Raw genomic sequence first — 19837 nt, forward strand, 5'->3', positions numbered from 1 at the left:
AAAATCCATATTTTTTAAAGTTTTCCATAAAAGTTTTCTACTTATCAACGGAATACTGTCATCTCGGCCAAGCTCCATTAAAATTTTGTCTAGGGTGGGTATTTCCTTTTTAAAATAAAAAGAGTGAACTTTTCTTCGAATTATACATTTAGCATTTTCATCAAGGACTTTTGTAGGTCGTCCTGGCTTTTGCTTGGGAGATTCCACTTGACCTGCTACTTTTCTATCCCTCAACAATTTGAAAATGGTGGACTTTCCAATTCCACTCATTCCAGAACATTTTTCAACAATTTCTTGCACAGTAAAACTAGGGTAATCGTGTTTTATGCAATCATGTACATTTAAAATAATAACTTTTTCACTCAGCGATAGTGGAGAATTTTTAGAACATCTTTTCGTTGGACTGAATACCTCCATTTTTTAAATATTGGGATAATAATATTGTGATTACACTACAGCGTAGCAGTGACTACTAACGTTTAAAATATGATTTAAAAGTATTTATAGTCTGTATATATTACCTGACCCCATTTTTGCATGTTACAAAGCGTTAAAAGATAGGTACCTATACAAAAGGATTAAAAGTATTTATTTAGTATTTAATCTCTTTCAAAATAAAGGCATTTAATCCGTGAAAATTAAATTCATAAATATTATAAGTACCTGCGCCTATGAACTACCACGAAATGTAGCCAAACAGAACGGAATTCCCCAGTTTATTGCTCTATTCACTTCTGAAATAGAGTATAATACTTTATAATAACAAATTTATGTATATAAGTTAAATAATTTTTGAGGCATGTATTTATAAAAGTTATTACATATTTAAAAAAAGAGGGAAATAAATATTCTTTATGTTCCTTTAAAACTTTTTTTATGGTAACAATCTGTTAATTCTGTCTTATTATTGATTTGATTTTTACTTCTTCCGTTCTTATTAAAAGTAAATATCTACTCAACCTATAAATCTACATTAAAAAGGTGAAATATATTAGATTTAAGCCACTTGAAGAAAAAAAAACCTAGTATAAAAAGGACGGTTTAATTGAAAAATTATATCAATGATGGCGCAAATATTTTCCTTTTGCTGCAGTTTTTTGAACTTTCCTTAAAAAAAACAAGTACAAACACAGGGTGTTTCTGTTTTTTAACTGAATCGTCAATATAATATTTATTGGAAATTTTAGATAAATCTACACAAACCGTATTGGCCCTCTCAGCCAATACTCCAAGAAAACGAAAATTAAAGGAAGAAACGAAAACACTGAAATAAGCTGCAACACCTTGTACATCATCAAAAAAACGAAAATGCCAAATGGAACTCGAAACAGGAATAACTATAGAAGATATTCATAAATATTTTGAAAAGAATTATTCAGAACAATATGTATACAAAATGTAATGCATTAAAAATGCAACTAAATTTACTAAAAAAATCGCCAAGAGGTTGTAGGTATACTGATGAATTCAAGAAATTCGCTTTGAGTGTTTATTTCTTAGGTCCCAAGGCATACAAACAATTTTCAACATTTTACAGGTTACCTTCAAAAAGCACACTTAACCGTTTTACCAGAAAATGGACGATAAACCCAGATTTTAATGAATTTATATTTGGTTTACTTAAACTTAGGATAAAAGTATTTAAAGAAAAAGAGAAAGATTGCATCATTTGTTTAGACGAAATTACCTTAAAATCACATTTGTTTTATGACATATCAAGAGATAAAATAGTGGGTTTTCAGGAATCATATAATTCATATAGCACAAAAATAGCAACCAATGCGTTAGTAGTTATGGTGCGTGGGATAGCCAGTAACTGGAAACAACCCATTGCATATTTTTTCTATAATTCCACAGCACCGGAGGAGATTAAAGAAATTTTATTTGAAAGTGTCAAAAAATTAAGTGCAATAGGCTTTAACGTGGTTGGAGTTGTTTCAGACCAGGGATCTAATTTTAGAAAATTAGTTACTAAACTTCTTAAAGTTACTCCAGAAAATATTTACTTCTTTGTAGATGATATAAGACTTGTTTACTTGTTTGATGTACCACATCTTCTAAAATCTACTAGAAATAATTTCTTTTCCTACAACTTCCGGTTGTCAGAAAGGACAGCAAAAAAGTGTTATTTAGATACTTTCTATGAATGTGACAAAAAAAAAGGAATATAGACTTTGTCATAAGTTGACTAATGAACATCTATATCCTGGCAACTTTCAGAAAATGAAAGTAAAATATGCGGCGCAAGTCTTCAGTCATTCGTTAGCAGCTGCCCTTGAGACCTATATAGATTTTAAGGTTTTACCACCAGATGCAAGTGTTACCGCGAAATTTATAAAAACAATGAATAGTTTATTTGATTTATTAAATTCTTGCCATTTAAACAATTTTGACGCTTTTATGGGCACTGAAAAACAATTGAAATTTCTAGATGAAATCGAATCTATGTTTGATAATTTGCAGGTCATAAAAATTGTTAAAAAATCGGGCGAAGAACAATGGGTTGAAAAATGTTTAAATAAACAAATGCATTTTATATATGGATGGAAATTAACGATCAGTTCCATTAAAGCCTTGTGGGAAATCTTAAAATCTAAAAAGTATACATTTTTGCTTACGAGAAACCTAAACCAAGACTGTATTGAAAACTTTTTTGGGCAAATTAGAAATTGTTGTGGTAACTCTAGAAATCCAACACCAATACAGTTTTCAAGAGCATTTAAAAAATTATTTACACTTAAGTATTTTAATCAAGTTGACGGTGCAAATTGCATAGATAATATAATAGAAGTTTTATTAGAAATAACACCTGAGTTATTAGAAAAGTGTAAAAAAATAATCCCAGAACCAACAACGGTGAATCCATTAAAAGTTTTTACAAGTGATTATAGAGATATATCTAGTACTGATGGTAATGCGTTGGTTCATGTTACTGGCTACTTATTAAAAAAAAGTTTGTTACAACATTCGTGTGAAGTCTGTTTAAATTATATTGACCGCCATAATTTAAAGAATTAAGCAACAGTATTTTTAAAGTCGAAAGCTTATTCTAAAGTTAAACAATTTGGAGGGTTAAATGCGCCTCCTTTACAAATCGTAGACTTTATTATAAATTTAGAAAATATTTTTGTAGAAAAGTTTAACAAAATGGCAATCCAAAATAATATTGGAAAAAATCTCAAAGATTTGTTCAAAAATATTTCGTTTGTACACCCATGCGAATATTTTCCTTGTGATTATTTTGTATCTTTATATATTAGGGTCCGAATATATTTTACTATAAAATTTGCTAACAGACAGATTAAGGAACAAATAAAAGAAAAGAATAAGAAACAAAATATGAAATTAACCATTTTAAAAAATTTGTAAAACGTTACGTATTTTATCTAATTTATTTAATTTAGATATATTTTTTTGTTGCGTTATGCCTTTTACTTTGTAACTATGTACATAGTAGCTACGTTATTCCACATTTTACCCATATTATTTTGTGATTAGCTCACCTTGTTGCACTCGTTTATCTGTTCTTAAAAAATATAGAGTCGGACAACATTTATAAATAAAGAAAAATCTTGCCTGGGAGGCATTTTCTTTTGGGAACAGTGGTAGGTCATTGATCACCCGAGAAAAATCATTTATTACCTCAATCGTAGCCTTTATCACTGGTAAGACTGATTTCATAATATTTTAAACAGTAATATTACATAATTTACTGCTGTGATTAATGCATATTATTTAGTTTATCATCAAATAATAGAGTACTGTTGGATAAAAATAAATATTTTTTTCATTGTTTCTTAAAACTCGAGCTATGAAATATTAAATATAATTTTATTATGACACCATAACTCTTCTATATTTAGAGTGTCGGCCGCCTTTTTTTATTGGAAAGACTATCCGACTCAATACAGTGAATAGTAAAAACAATACGAGGTCTCATCTCAGAGCTAATCAAAATTCTTTTGTTAGTACAGGCTGAAATATCACTAAACATTGTGTTCAAGATAAGAATAAACATCATGGAAATCTCTGTAATGGCAAATAATACCAGGTTATATAAATGGAGGAAAGTCTATATACAATTTTTTTAAACAAAATTGGATGAGTTCACTGAAAAAAATACACGCTTTTCTTCAGTATTTCTTAAATATCTCGGAAAATTGAGATCCTACAAAAAAATCTAATAAACAAAAGTTGGTTTAAAAATAAAAGATTGGCTTTTGTTTGATTTATCTAGGTGCTATAGGCGCTGAGATACAACTGTGTGAACATAAACCCTTTTTTTAGATAACAAAATATAATGACGTAAAATAATAACGTGAAATAATTTTTAAAAATCACGTTTTTTAGACAAATATCTAGCACATTTTTTTAAGTATGTACTATCAAAAACTTTAAAAATAAACTTGATTGAGTCATTAGCATAAAAATTAAAAAAGTTAGGAATAAAATAAAAATAATTGCAGTTTTAAAAAAATGTATCATAAAAAATTATGTATTTATTTCAAAAATTAAAGCGTAGCCTTCTACAATGGACTATATATAGGTACCAATAATATGTTCAAAAAGTATCAGCGATTTAGAGTACATATTTTTTTTAAATCGTGATTTTAATCTAAAAAATGCAAAATTTTTGGTAATATTCTGTTATTAGTGGTGGTTTTTAATAGTGAAAGCTATCCGATTTATTATTAGTTGCATTGCAATCATTTGAAAGATATAAATTTTAGCCACTTATACTGTCTAACCATACTTAAAACTGCATTTTTTTCATTATTAAGGGTGGTTTTTAAGGGTTTAAGTTTCAAAATATTGATGTGTACTATAATCTTGTAATGACAATGTAAAACTATATTTATTTTGCATATTTATATGAATTCTAGGTTGTAAAACACCTATTTTCGTTTTATTTGAATTTTAGTGGTTTGTTCTTTCATCCCCTATTTAAAAAGCAAATAATTAGGCATTTAATAAGTTTTTTTTATTTAACTGCCTTTTTATATTTCACTGTTACCGAGTTCCATATGCTGAGTGTTGTTATGACATTATTATGTAAATTTTATTAACTATTTAAAAATGGGTATATTAACGAAGTTATTATTAATTAAGTGTATGTAATATTAGGTAGGTAGTTTCTTGGTCAGTTAAGAAAAGAGCATGAAAGGAACGTAAAGCTAAGATTTAATTGTATACACTGTGTCCCAATTTGGTTGTATTTGCAGGTTATCACTGTTATTTTTAAAGATAGAGATGTGCGGTTTTCGCGAACCTCTGTCACTTTTTTGTAAAACTTTTATTGCCGCAAACAGAATTGAGATACCTTTTTTTGTTTCTGAGATACAGGGTGAAATTGAAAATTTTCACTTTTTGACGACTTGCTCTATCTCACGAACCATATAAGTTATAAAAAAAGTAAAAACTGCTATGGATAGATAAATAAAATTCAGTGGCGTAGTCAAAAATTTTATTAAAGGCATTATTTAAGAGATATGACCCAAACTTGCATTTTTTTAAATGGAACACCCTGTATTTTTTCATACCAATAAATTGCGCTATTTTTTCCGATTAAAATGATATATAACACTTGTTATCTTAAGTCATGATAAATGGCCAAAATATGCAAAAAAAAACAAATCATAGCGAAAGAAACATTAGTTGGCCATGAAACAGAAAAAATTGAAGTTGGCTGTTTAAAGATGTCAATCGTACCGTGATAGAAGTTTTTATAACCATTTGGTTATCTAAGACTTTTAAATATTATATAATTAAAAGGTTTTTAAATAAAAACTCTTGTTTTAAGCAATTTTATTAAAAAAAATATTGTAACAACTGAATAAATTTAACAAAGAACCTTAACAAGCTATTTTTTATTTATTAATTCTACAGTCCTATAAAAAAATTTGTAAAAACTAATTAAATTGCTCGAAATGGTTGCCATTTTCCTGAACGCATAATTGGCATAGAGTTGTTATTCTCCGCAAGGCATTTAAAATAATAAGCGGCCTTGCTTGCAAGGCTTCAAAGGCTTGAACTGTAGCATCCTGAAGTTCTTGCAAATTATGCACCACATTTAAATAAATTTTGTTTTTTAAGAAAGACCAGACAAAAAAGTCCAAAACAGAAAGATCCGGTGATCTAGCTGGCCACCTATTTGGAGCGTGGGTACCAATCCATCGATCTTCGAATGTCTCGATTATAAATGGCCTTACTATTTGAGAATTATGAGCTGGCGCCCCATCTTGCTGAAAATATATGCTATTTAACAATGCCAACGGTATCTCATCTAGAAGTTCTGGTAAAATCCGCTGCAATATTTCCAGATATCTGGCTGCTGTTAAAGTGTGTTCATAAAAAACATACTTTATTTTAGTGCCCAAAATAAAGCATGATACACTAAATCCAAATCTGCCCTGTTGTTGGCGTTCCCGTAATAAGTATGGATTCTGAGTGTACCAATGCCTGTTATTATGACGGTTAAAAATTCCAGTGCAACTTATATATGCTTCATCGGACCATATAACTTTTCTGGCAAAATTTGGAACAATTCGAGTTTGCTCTAAAAACCAATTGCAAAAAACTATTCGCCTTTGCGCATCCCCGGGATGTATTTGTTGAACTATGTTAACTTTGTATGGTTTATATTTATATTTTTTTAATATTCGCTGTGTTTGACTCTTTGACACTCCTAAATTAGTTTCAATATTTCGACAGGAATTTGAATGATTTGCCTCAACACTTGCTAAAACCGCAATTATTTATTTATCATTTATTATTATAATTATCATTATTTTCCTGATTTTGCCTATGGTAATTTTTATTTCTTGGCTTTGTAAATGATCCATTATTAATCAAACTCATTTTTATTCTCCGAAAAATAGACTTGTTTGGTTGACGCCTTTCAGGATATCTTAGAAAAATTGTTTTAAGTATAATAGCAAATATTAGGTAACGACACTAACACATACCTGTTTAAATACAAATCGGATGCCCTGTCACTATTTTCTTGGCACTCAATAAAACAAGCTATCATGTCATATTTGTGACTGTTTTCAAAATTATTAGTCATTCTTAAAAATTACGCTCTATCCCTATTTAAACAGCCAACTTCAATTTTTTCTGTTTCATGGCCAACTAATGTTTCTTTCGCTATGATTTGTTTTTTTTTGCATATTTTGGCCATTTATCATGACAAGATACCAAGTATTATATATCATTTTAATCGGAAAAAATAGCGCAATTTATTGGTATGAAAAGATACAGGGTGTTCCATTTAAAAAAATGCAAGTTTGGGTCATATCTCTTAAATAATGCCTTTAATAAAATTTTTGACTACGCCACTGAATTTTATTTAAAATTATCTATCCATAGCAGTTTTTACTTTTTTTATAACTTATATGGTTCGTGAGATAGAGCAAGTCGTCAAAAAGTGAAAATTTTCAATTTCACCCTGTATCTCAGAAACAAAAAAAGGTATCTCAATTCTGTTTGCGGCAATAAAAGTTTTACAAAAAAGTGACACAGGTTCGCGAAAACCGCACATCTCTATCTTTAAAAATAACAGAGATAACCTGCAAATACAACCAAATTGGGACACAGTGTACATTCTAATATACTTAATTTTAAAGCTATCTACCAAGTGTTTTTCTTACAGTTATTTGTTCAAAAGAGATACTTAATAATATTCTTTCAATTTCATTTTAACAATAATACAAAGTGCCTTTAATTTCAAAAAATTCCATATATTACACGCTGCCCGCCGCGATGTACGAAAATATTCCTTATTAAAAATGTTTCAAATACCCCCCGTATCGTAAAGGATTGCCGTCGAAACTAAATAATGATTTACGACCGCGTAAAAAAAGTCGGCACTGTTTAGAAGAGAGTGAACCTACTGTCTTGTTCTTTATACTGTGCTTTGGCGAACCCGAGAATTTTGATAAAGGCGTATGCTAACAGTTATTGCGTGCCTGCCTTGCATGACACGCCCTGAAAACTCGTGCGCTTTGAGTCGGCATAATCTATTTTCTATAAATACTTTTAACAGGTATATTTCGAAGTGCTTTTTGGATTTTTGTGTAATAAACATTAATTTGTTTTAGTAAAGTAGTTATACTCTATTTCAGAAGTGTATAGAGCAATAAACTGGGGAATTCCGTTCTGTTTGGCTACATTTCGTGGTAGTTCATAGGCGCAGGTACTTATAATATTTATGAATTTAATTTTCACGGATTAAATGCCTTTATTTTGAAAGAGATTAAATACTAAATAAATACTTTTAATCCTTTTGTATAGGTACCTATCTTTTAACGCTTTGTAACATGCAAAAATGGGGTCAGGTAATATATACAGACTATAAATACTTTTAAATCATATTTTAAACGTTAGTAGTCACTGCTACGCTGTAGTGTAATCACAATATTATTATCCCAATATTTAAAAAATGGAGGTATTCAGTCCAACGAAAAGATGTACTAAAAATTCTCCACTATCGCTGAGTGAAAAAGTTATTATTTTAAATGTACATGATTGCATAAAACACGATTACCCTAGTTTTACTGTGCAAGAAATTGTTGAAAAATGTTCTGGAATGAGTGGAATTGGAAAGTCCACCATTTTCAAATTGTTGCGGGAAAGAAAAGTAGCAGGTCAAGTGGAATCTCCCAAGCAAAAGCCAGGACGACCTACAAAAGTCCTTGATGAAAATGCTAAATGTATAATTCGAAGAAAAGTTCACTCTTTTTATTTTAAAAAGGAAATACCCACCCTAGACAAAATTTTAATGGAGCTTGGCCGAGATGACAGTATTCCGTTGATAAGTAGAAAACTTTTATGGAAAACTTTAAAAAATATGGATTTTGCCTGGGAAAAGCATAACCGCAAAGCACTTTTACTGGAGAGCGACGAAATTGTTTGTTGGAGACGACAATACTTGAGAAGTATCAAGCAGTACCGCAGGGAGCAAAAGAAAGTTTTTTATCTTGATGAGACGTGGATTAACGAAGGTTATATAGTCCAAAAAATGTGGCAAGACAAAAATATAACCAGTGCTCGCCAAGCTTTCATAGAAGGCCTGTCTACGGGTATTAAAGTACCTTCGGGAAAAGGAAAAAGACTTATAATCACACATATTGGAAGCGAAAAGGGATTTTTAAAAGAAGGTCTGCTAACCTTTGAGTCGACTCGCACAGGAGATTACCATGAAGACATGAACTCAGACGTTTTCTAGGACTATTTTGGTGAAATGATAAAATTTCTTCCGGCTAATTCGGTAGTGGTTATGGATAACGCAAGCTATCATTCACGGCGAATAGAGAAGACGCCAACTTCAAGTTGGAGAAAGCAAGAAATTATCGATTGGCTGACTGCAAAAGGTATTGCGTTTGAAGCAAATTTGATAAAAAAAGAACTGCTGGCAATAGCAAACTTACACAAAACTCGTTTCATGAAATACGCCGTGGAAGATATAGCCGAAAAATATAATATAACTGTACTGCGCTTACCGCCATATCATTGCGAACTAAATCCTATAGAACTGATATGGGCGCAGGTAAAAGGATTTGTAGCAAGACAAAACACGACTTTTAAAATGAAAGATGTTAAGCTACTGTTTGATCAAGCCATTACGGAAGCGACACCAGAGAATTGGCGAAAAGCAGTCCAGCATGTAATTAAGCAAGAGGACAAAATGTGGGATCTTGACAACCTTATCGATCAGACAGTCGATCCTTTAATTATAATGTCGAGAGGTGATGACAGTTCGTCAGATGACGAAGAAGACTACAATCTATTATAATTTAAAATTGTTATACACTGTTCAAAAAGTGCCAGATCCAAAAGTGACATTTTCAACTGTTTTACTCTACTACTATATTATGTTCAATAAATTTGTGAAAAAAATATATTATTCCATTTAAAGAAAAGTAACTTTCTGAAATAAAATAGCATTTAAGTACATTAATTATAAGGTAAAAAACAAGTCCCAGTTACACGCCTTTGGCGAACCGTTTTCAATGTTTATCAGTAGGTAACAATGGGCAAAACTCATAAATTGACCCAAAACCGGGTGGCACTACCTGCAATCAACGAAAAGAAAGAATTTTACATTGAAACTAATACCCAACTAAGGTAGTGGCATAAAATATTGGTGGATCACCAGGTACCACTTTTGCATACCTAATGAGGTTTTATTGCTCTACACACTTCTGGAATAGAGTATAAAAGCTGTTTCTTTAGCATAAAAGACGCACTTATGGCGACGACAAAAAACAATAGGTGTGTTTACAGGGGATGTCTTAATAAAAAGAAACATAAAAACAATCATGTGAGTTTCTTTAAGTTCCCAGTGTCTAAATCACATATACTTTTTGAGTGGATTCAGAACTGTGGAAATATGGATATTTTTTTAATGGAGGAGACACTACTAAAAAATAAACGAATATGTGAAAATCATTTTTTGAAAAATGATATTTACATAAGTGGTCAAAGAAAACTATTAAGAAAAAATGCGGTACCCTTATCTTGGAAAAGTAAGTATTATCGTACTCTTTTTTTAATAAATGGTTCACTTATTATCGAATTTTTATCAAAGATATTTGTGACGGTTTAAAAAAATAATATGATCTATTCTCTTTGAAAGTGCGTTTTAATCTTAATATTGCGATACACGTTCCGGTTGTTACGCGCGTTTTTAGTCATTTACACCGAAATTATTATATTAACCCTTTATAGGGCAGAACCCTGGGGGTTACTTAATACAGACAATTTTGAAAAATATCTTTTAAGTATGTTCCTTTTAAGAAATTTTAAGTGTGAAAAGAAAGTTTTTTTGATTTTATTTTGAGTTATGGGGTGGTAGATATTTGTACCAGAGAGCCATTCCGTAAACTTACTAACCAATATGTTTAGTGGTACATATGTGTACCACATAATATATTATAAGAAATTATTTATAATAAATGAAACATATTGCATTTGCTTGTATCTGATTTATTTAACAAAACTTAAAATAGCATTTATTATTTATTTATAGTTAAAACAGTAAATAAAAAAGTTAATTCTTAAAGAAATACATATTATTAGGTATATCATCAGACTTTTTTCATATCAGGTTATATTCTAATAATACATAAAATCAATCTCCATCCATATTATAACAAATAAACCCTTATCATTAAGTAGTTATCACAAAACAATATTATTGTTTTATATTGTTTGTGTAGTTAGGCCCGCCTCTTCATCCGAAACATCTGATGAGCTTGTTTCATCCCTTTCCTCTTCATTTATATTTCTAGGAGAGGCTTCTTCCGGTTTTTCGGCAAATTTGGTTGCTTCTTCTTCTTCGTTCGCGCTTTCTTCTCCAATCTCACCTTCATCCACGTAAGTACTTAGAAAAGATTGATCAGAGAGAGTTGGACTTAAAAATCGGGTTAAAGAAGTATTCGCAAATGTAGAAAGAGGCAATTCGTCATCAGCGTCTGAATCACCTTCAGCTTCTGAATTTATGGCCATGTCATCATCTATGACCGATAAAAGATACTCGACATCATTGGGATTTTCTTAATTGAATTTATTTTTTTTATCCATCTAAAAAAATACTTTATTATGGTATATGTGTATAAATTATATAAAAAAAGATGTTATACAACAAGATTTTCAATAAAAATAAGCCTAATTTACGACTTTTGTGCCAAAATACGTATCTTCAAAAAAGACCTGGCAAAAACATGTTTATTATTATCATTCATCTAAAAATAACGACAAAAAACAAAAATAAACAAATTTCGTTAAGAGTTATGTTTAACGCTTAGTGGTACAAATATGTACCACTTTTGTTTCTTGGAAAAAACATCGTAGCGGCACTGATATTTCATCCGTGGTTGGAATAAATATTTTCTATGGTATATACCACACTAGTTTAAAGTAGTAGAAACTCTGTAATAAGTATTTCCTACAAAATATATCAGGTCATTGAAAATGTTTATTATAACCTAAAAATGAACATTTACCAATATTCGTCGTAAACAAGGATTATTTATACTGACATACTAAAACTTGTAAATTAATCTATAACTAACTAGTTTGTACTTACCATATATATCAAAATTTCCACTAAAAAACTTTTACCACATTTAAAAAAAAGGCCGAAAACTCTAAAAAACTCTCTAAGAGCACTGTAGTTTTTAAAAATGCCAGTGGTATATATTTGTACCACTTTGAGACGAATAGTGTACTTATTTTGTACTAGATGGAGCTGAGAGTAAATGTGGTGTAGGGAACTGCGTTTCCATCACATGTCTATCTCTGTCCTCGGTTATATCTGTCTCTTTTTATTCAGGTTAATGAATGTGCGAGGTACGCAACCCACCATTATTCGTGTTTGAGAGCTCTCTTGAGCTTGAACTCTAAAAGTAACTTGAGCGTGTGGCAAGAGGCTAAATGTCTAAATTAATTTATTAAGTTGCGAGAAATATAATAAGTTGTTGTGAGTTATGTGTGGTAGTTTCCATTGAAAGGATTAATCCCAACATCCAGCGCGTCTTAAACTGGCGATCACATTATTAGATTAGACGTAGTAGGCCGTCGACAAGAACCCAGATGCCTACATTTGGTGACCCCGACGTGATTTGCTAAAAATGACGCGATGTTTAGTTCCTTTGGGTAACTGCTAACATATTATGGACATTTTTCACAACCGCCGTTGGAATTTATGGTCTGGTATGAACAAATTATCCTAGTTTGGTTTTTGATTGCACGAGGTAGCCGCATGACGTATTTCCGGTCCGCCATTTTTGAATTTCCATGGTGACGTTGACATTTGATGACGTTGACAGCTGGAGAAGGAATCTGCTGTACCGGCTACATCGGTAAAACAGGAATCTACCGTCCGCCATATTATGCATATCGTGTATGCAACCCGTAATACACGCATGCATTGGTGGTAGTATAACCACAGAGTGTTCACCATAAAATGACTAATTCCACCATTTTGATATTTTTTCATATATAACTCGAATTTGAAAGCCCTGCTGCTGCATTTGCTGCTTTCAACTATCATTAAGGATGTTGACCTGGTAATGTGCTGTTTTGGACCTGGACTAGGATTACTGCTGCCCTGCCGACTGGTGTACTGGATCTCCTGGAAGCATTGAACTTTTTTTGATGCTGAGATGATAGACCTTTGATGTCCCGCCCACATTCCTGCAGTTCTTCTGTGACAGCCTTCGCTGGATTTTATAAAGGTTTTCTTTAAAACTTATTTTTAAAACGGTTTAAAGCTTAGGTATTTTTAAAATTTTGTGTATATTTTAGAATTATTTGTTTACAATGGCCGATGATGAAGCTTTGGCTACTGCTCTAGCGCAAATTGCTCGTTTGCAGGCGCAAGTAGATCAGCTCACGGTTGAGGCTGATCAGCCTGCGGTTGAAGCAGCTCCTGCTGCAATGCCGGGCATAAATTTTAATGGTAATGGTGAGGCTGTTGGTGCTAATGGTGTGAACGTGCAGTCTTCATTCCGCTTGGACCATTATAGAGTTCCCAAATTACCTCCATTCTCGCAAGTGGACCCTGCCCTTTGGTTTATTCAGGCTGAAGTGTCCATGAGAAATGCCCGTATTCTTATTGAATCCACCAAAGCTGACACTGTTCTTGCAGCATTAGATGTGGAAGTCTTAGGTTGTGTTAGGGACATTATAATCATGAATCCGCCACCTGTAAATATCTATGAGCAAATTAAAGCCCGTGTTATTGCAACTTACGCTGAGTCGGATGAGATGAAGCTGCGTAAACTGTTGAAGGGGCAAGTAGGAATTGATGGCAAGCCGTCGTTGATGCTAAGCCGTCTTAGAGGTCTTAGCAACGGCACGGTCGATGACAATATTATTAGATCAATTTTTCTTGAACAGCTCCCTCGAGAGCACCGTGCAATTCTCGTTTCAGCAGGTGTCTCAGACCTTAATCGTCTAGCTGAGGCTGCTGACCGCATTGCCGAATGTGCATCTACTAGTTCAGAGCCTTATATTGCTTCTGCCTCTAAGCCATCAGCTACCTCAGTCCCTGCAGTTTCAGAAATGAAGCAACTTATGGATAGTATTGCCGCTCTCAACAAGAAAGTATTACACCTTGAAAAAGAGCTTAAGAAAATACGTTCACGCTCGTCTTCGAATTCTCGTAGAGCGTCAAACTCTAGAGAAGATTCTTCTTCTCTCTGCCGCGCTCATACTCAATACCCAGATAATCCAACCTCTTGTCGGAAGTGGTGTTCTAAGTATGACGATTGGGTCAATAAACCAAAAAACTAAGTGAACCTTCCCGGTTGGAGATGGTCGGAGAAGGTGTTCGAATTTCTAATCGTCTCCACGTTCGTGATCGTACTAGTGGTCAGTTATTTCTGATTGACACTGGTGCTGACATTTCACTACTTCCTGCCATTCCTAAAATTAAGGGAAATCCCTCGGGAATACAACTTTTTGCTGCGAATGACACTCGAATCGACACTTTTGGAGAATCTTTTAGGGAACTTGATCTTGGTCTAAGGCGTCCTACCCGCTGGAATTTTGTTATAGCTGCAGTCCCTTATCCTATTATTGGTGCGGATTTACTTTCGCATTATGGTTTGACGGTGGATGTTAAGAAGAAATGTATTATTGATACTAGAACTGCCGTCCATTTAAAAGCAATCGACAGACCAGCTGCCTACCAGTCTATTAATAAGCTCAGTTCCGACTTTAGTTTTTTCGAGGTCCTTGCCGAATTTCCGCAATTGACAGGCACTTCTCCTTTGAGCCCTCCTGTTTGCAGTGATGTATTTCATCATATCATTACCTCTGGTCCTCCTGTATCTGAACGTGCTCGTCGTCTCCCTCCTGCAAAACTTAAGGCCGCCAAAGACGAATTCCAAGCTTTAGTCGAGGCAGGTATTTGCCGCCCTTCTTCTAGTCCTTGGGCAAGTCCTATTCATTTAGTGCCTAAAAAAGATGGTTCTTGGCGGGTTTGCGGAGATTATCGACGCTTGAATGCAGTAACTCTACCTGATAAATATCCTACGCCGCACCTGCACGATTGCACAGTCAATTTGCACGGTAAGACTATTTTTTCTTCCTTAGATCTGCATAGAGCCTACAATCAGATCCCTATGGCCCCAGAAGACGTTGAAAAAACTGCATTAATTACGCCATTTGGTCTATTTGAATTTCTTTATATGACTTTTGGTCTTAGAAACGCAAGCCAATCTTTTCAGCGTTATATTAATCGTGCTTTGAGCGATCTGGATTTTGTCTTTATCTATATCGATGATATCTTAGTCGCCTCTTCTTCACTAGAACAACATATTGATAATTTACGAACAGTTTTCCAGAGACTACAGAAATTTCACCTTCGTTTGAATATTAGCAAATGCGTTCTTGGCGTTCCAGAACTTGAGTTTTTGGGTTATATGGTTAGTGCTGAAGGCCTACGTCCAACTCCTGATAGAGTGACTGCCATTTTAGAAGCCCCTAAACCTAAAACTATAGCTGACCTTCGTCGATTTCTTGGAATGGTGAATTTTTACCGCCGCAATATTCCTTATGCTGCGAAAACTCAAGCTCCTTTGAACTCTTTATTTGTCAATTCAACTAAAAATGACAAACGTGAGATTGCATGGTCTGACGAGCTTATTGAGGCGTTTGATAAAACCAAACATGATTTTTCTAACGCAACAATGCTTGTTCATCCCCGTGCTGAGGCAAATCTCCGCGTGGTGTCTGACGCTTCTGATTTTGCTATGGGAGCAGTGGTAGAGCAGGAGAATCAGGGTGTTTGGGAACCGTTAGCATTTTTTTTCACGCAAATTTTCTCCGTCTCAACTCCGTTACAGTGCTTATGACCGTGAACTTACTGCTATTTTTGAAGCTATTAAATATTTTCGTTATTTGCTAGAAGGTTGCGATTTTAAAATCCTCACCGATCATAAACCTCTCATATATGCATTTAAGCAACGCTCTGATAAAGCTTCTCCGCGACAGTTACGACAATTATCATTTATTGCCCAGTTTACTACCCATATTGAGCATATTGCAGGCTCTCAAAATTTGGTGGCCGACACCTTGTCTCGTATTGAACCTGTACAGTTGCCTCCTGATTTTAATGTGAAAGAACTCGCGGAATTACAAGACGGTGATGATGAATTAAAATCGATTTTTACTTCGTTGGATCATCCATTAAAGCTAAAAAAGCTTCAGTGGGGTCCAGACTTGGTTAGTGTGTATTGCGAATTATCAGGTGAGACTATTCGTCCTTTTATTCCTGTCAGCCTTCGCCAAAAAGTTTTTCATCAAATTCATGATCCAGCTCACCCTAGTAGTAGAATTACTGATCGGATGGTTCGGCAACGGTATGTTTGGCCTAACATGCATCGTGACATTGCAACATGGTGCAAGAACTGTTTAGAATGTCAACAATCCAAAATTAGCCGTCATGTGAAACTTGTTCCTGAACATTTTTCTGCTCCTGATGGACGATTTGATCAAGTTCACATTGATATAGTTGGTCCTCTTCCATTGTCTGAAGGATTCTCTTACTGCCTGACAATGATAGACCGATTTTCTCGCTGGCCTGAAGCAATTCCTATTAAGGATACGTCTGCCCAAACTATTGCTAGAACTTTTTATGATACTTGGATTTCGCGTTATGGTACTCCTAGATTGCTTACCTCGGATCAAGGAACTCAATTCGAATCACGCATTTTCTCGGCCCTACTCTCTTTAATTGGTTGTCAGCGTATTCGTACTACCCCTTATCACCCTAAATCGAATGGAATGATTGAGCGTTTTCACCGCGTACTAAAGGCCGCTATCATGTGCCATACTGAATCCAAACAATGGACTCGTTCTTTATCCACCATTTTGTTGGGAATTCGTTCCCATGTTAGAGCAGATATTGAAGCTTCACCGGCAGAATTTTTGCTTGGCTCTACTCTACGTCTTCCTGGAGAATTCTTTCTTCCGGACGACGTTACTCCAGATCCAAACATTTTTATCGAAGAATTTAGACAATATATGCGTGAAATTCGACCTGTGCCTGTTGCACATAAATATAAAAAACGAATTTTTTACTTTAAAGATTTGTATAACTGTACTCATGTATTTTTTAGAAACATAGCTAAGAAGTCTCTCGAAAGGCCTTATACTGGACCGCATAAAGTTTTAAACCGCGTCTCTGATCGTGTTTTTGATATTGACATCAATGGTAAATCGAAAAGTATCTCGGTTGACTTATTAAAACCAGCATTTTTTATTGCTGATGAACTCAACGGCCCAGTGGAACCTTCCGAAAGCACTTCTAATCAGGATGGTACTGTGAAACCACCTCTTCTTAGAACTTACCCTCGTAAGAAAGTCACTTTTGCACCCAGTGTAAAATAATTATATTTTGTTTTTTTTTAGTTGATAACTATATAATCAATGTTTATTTTAAGGCGATTTTATTTTAAGACCTAAGTATGTTACATCTCATCTAACACTTAAGTTTTAAGCTTTTATAAACCTTTGTAAATCTATTTTATTTTCTTTAATGTCGTTGTCACTGGGGAGGGAGTGTGTAGGGAACTGCGTTTCCATCACATGTCTATCTCTGTCCTCGGTTATATCTGTCTCTTTTTATTCAGGTTAATGAATGTGCGAGGTACGCAACCCACCATTATTCGTGTTTGAGAGCTCTCTTGAGCTTGAACTCTAAAAGTAACTTGAGCGTGTGGCAAGAGGCTAAATGTCTAAATTAATTTATTAAGTTGCGAGAAATATAATAAGTTGTTGTGAGTTATGTGTGGTAGTTTCCATTGAAAGGATTAATCCCAACATCCAGCGCGTCTTAAACTGGCGATCACATTATTAGATTAGACGTAGTAGGCCGTCGACAAGAACCCAGATGCCTACAGTGGTATACAAATAGACCACTGCTCGCTAGTAGATATTATGCCTACATTTTAAGAAGCACCATACACGTCCATCTATTATTATTTTGTTGAAACATCAAGTGGTACATATATGTACCAGAAACCTATAAAGGGTTAAATATCTTGTTTACAATTCGCCAAATGATTTTTTAGACATTCTGTAATAGTTGAAAAACTTATTATTAAACTGCCGAGTATTTATACAGGATGTAACATAAGTGATGACTTTAATTTTAAGGGGTGATTTCTTGTCATATTTTAAGTAAAAAAAGTTTATATAAACATATGTCCGGAAATGCTTCGCTTTCGAGATATAGGGTGTTAAACTTTTTTTTTAAATCGATTTTTTATTAATATCTCATAAACGCATTTACCGAATTTGTTGAAATCTTTACATTTTGTTAGTCACTTTATAAGGTACCTTTTGGAATTCTCACATCTGACCTAGAAATGTCAGGGGCGTGCCCACGGGCTAAGTCGGATGATTTTTTTGTAAAAAAAATATCGCCCGGTACATTTTTTGTAAGTATAATATTTCTTTTAAATAAAGAATCTAAAAATGACTTTTTTGTCTTTTAAATTTTTTGCGTATAACATAGAATTTTTTGTTACGTTTAGAAATAAATAATTAAAAATCATATCTCAGCACGTCTCGGGCCTCCATAAAAAAAATAAAATGCTTTAAAATTAACTGACAAATTACCAGCATGTTTATTATTTAACAACTAAGAAAAAACTTAAATATTTTTTTTGCAAAACGCATACTTGACCGAAAACAAAAATTAATAAGATGCTATTTTTGATGTTTAAATTTTAATGCAATGGCGTCGCAAATGGTTACCTGTTTAAAATTTATTTGTTGTTTGTGTACGCCACCATTTTTTTTGTGCGAGATATTTGTAGCAATTAAAAATACGATCGCTTAATTTTTGTGAAAAATAATAAAAACTTACTTTAGTTTTAAATATCATCAAAATTTTATTAAATCAAATGCTGGAAATGAGAACCACGACTGTCAATACAAGCACGCAATCTTCTTCCCATCGACTGGTGCACACGTTCGAAAATTCCTGGTGTGTTGCGTATGACATTGCGTAGAAATCGTTTTCATCCACAACTGGCGTCGCATAAACAAGCGATTTCAGATATCCCCAAAAGAAATAGTCCAGAGCATTCAGATCTGGAGATCGTGCTGGCCATAGCTGAGGTCTCCCCTGACCTATCCATTGCTGAGCAAAAGTATCCTTTAAATAGTTTCGAGCGACAAGACTAAAATGAGCAGGTGCACCGTCATGCATAAACCACATGGTATTTCTTGTTGCTAGTGGTACGTCTTCTAATAAATCTGGCAATATTTCTTCTAAAAATTGTCTGTAAGTATCACCATTCAGCCTAGGAGGGAGAAAGTGCGGTCCGATAAGATGATCACCGATAATTTCGGCCCAAACATTCACGGAAAACTGCTGTCGAAATCCACCTTCTCCAATGGCGTGGGGATTTTCAAAGTCCTAAAGATGGTTATTGTGGAAGTTTCTGATGGCTTCCCGTGAAAAACAGGCCCCATCTGTGAAAAGAATTTTAGGCGTAAAATTTGGATTCTGGTCAGTTTTTTGAAGAAACCACTGGCAAAACTCTATTCGTGCAGGAAAATCTGTTGGCAACAGTGCCTGCACCAGCTGAATATGGAATGGATAAAGTAAAGAAGTATAAAAAAGTTGTGTGCAAAACCCTCCAAATACTTTCGTGGCTGATGTTAAACTGTAACGATAATCTTCGCGTGCTAGTTGACGAATCGTCTTCCACTTCTTGCAGAATTGCTTCCTCTAGTTGTGGCGTCATTATTGCTTATATTATTATATGCTTCTGCACCATTTCCATCTGCAAGGCCATACATGAAATGCATTTGA

At 33.7% G+C, this 19837-nt stretch overlaps 1 protein-coding gene across 4 annotated transcripts in view; it reads left to right on the forward strand.

The window, feature by feature from the left end:
* Positions 1 to 19837, forward strand: part of LOC126740745 (uncharacterized) — a 56052-nt gene that overhangs the window by 6911 nt on the left and 29304 nt on the right. Inside the window, exons 1-2 of one of the 4 annotated variants that reach the window (XR_007661983.1) lie at positions 7769 to 8044; positions 8124 to 8194. The exons of 1 other annotated variant lie outside the window; for it this stretch is intronic. The gene's annotated coding sequence lies outside the window, so the exon portion shown is untranslated. Of the gene's footprint in view, positions 1 to 7768; positions 8195 to 8718; positions 10527 to 19837 lie in introns of those variants that run through there. 2 more of the 4 variants (XR_007661982.1, XR_007661981.1) reach the window with 2 other exon arrangements.

Source organism: Anthonomus grandis, chromosome 9, assembly GCF_022605725.1.
Source record: "Anthonomus grandis grandis chromosome 9, icAntGran1.3, whole genome shotgun sequence".
Lineage (NCBI taxonomy): Eukaryota > Metazoa > Arthropoda > Insecta > Coleoptera > Curculionidae > Anthonomus > Anthonomus grandis.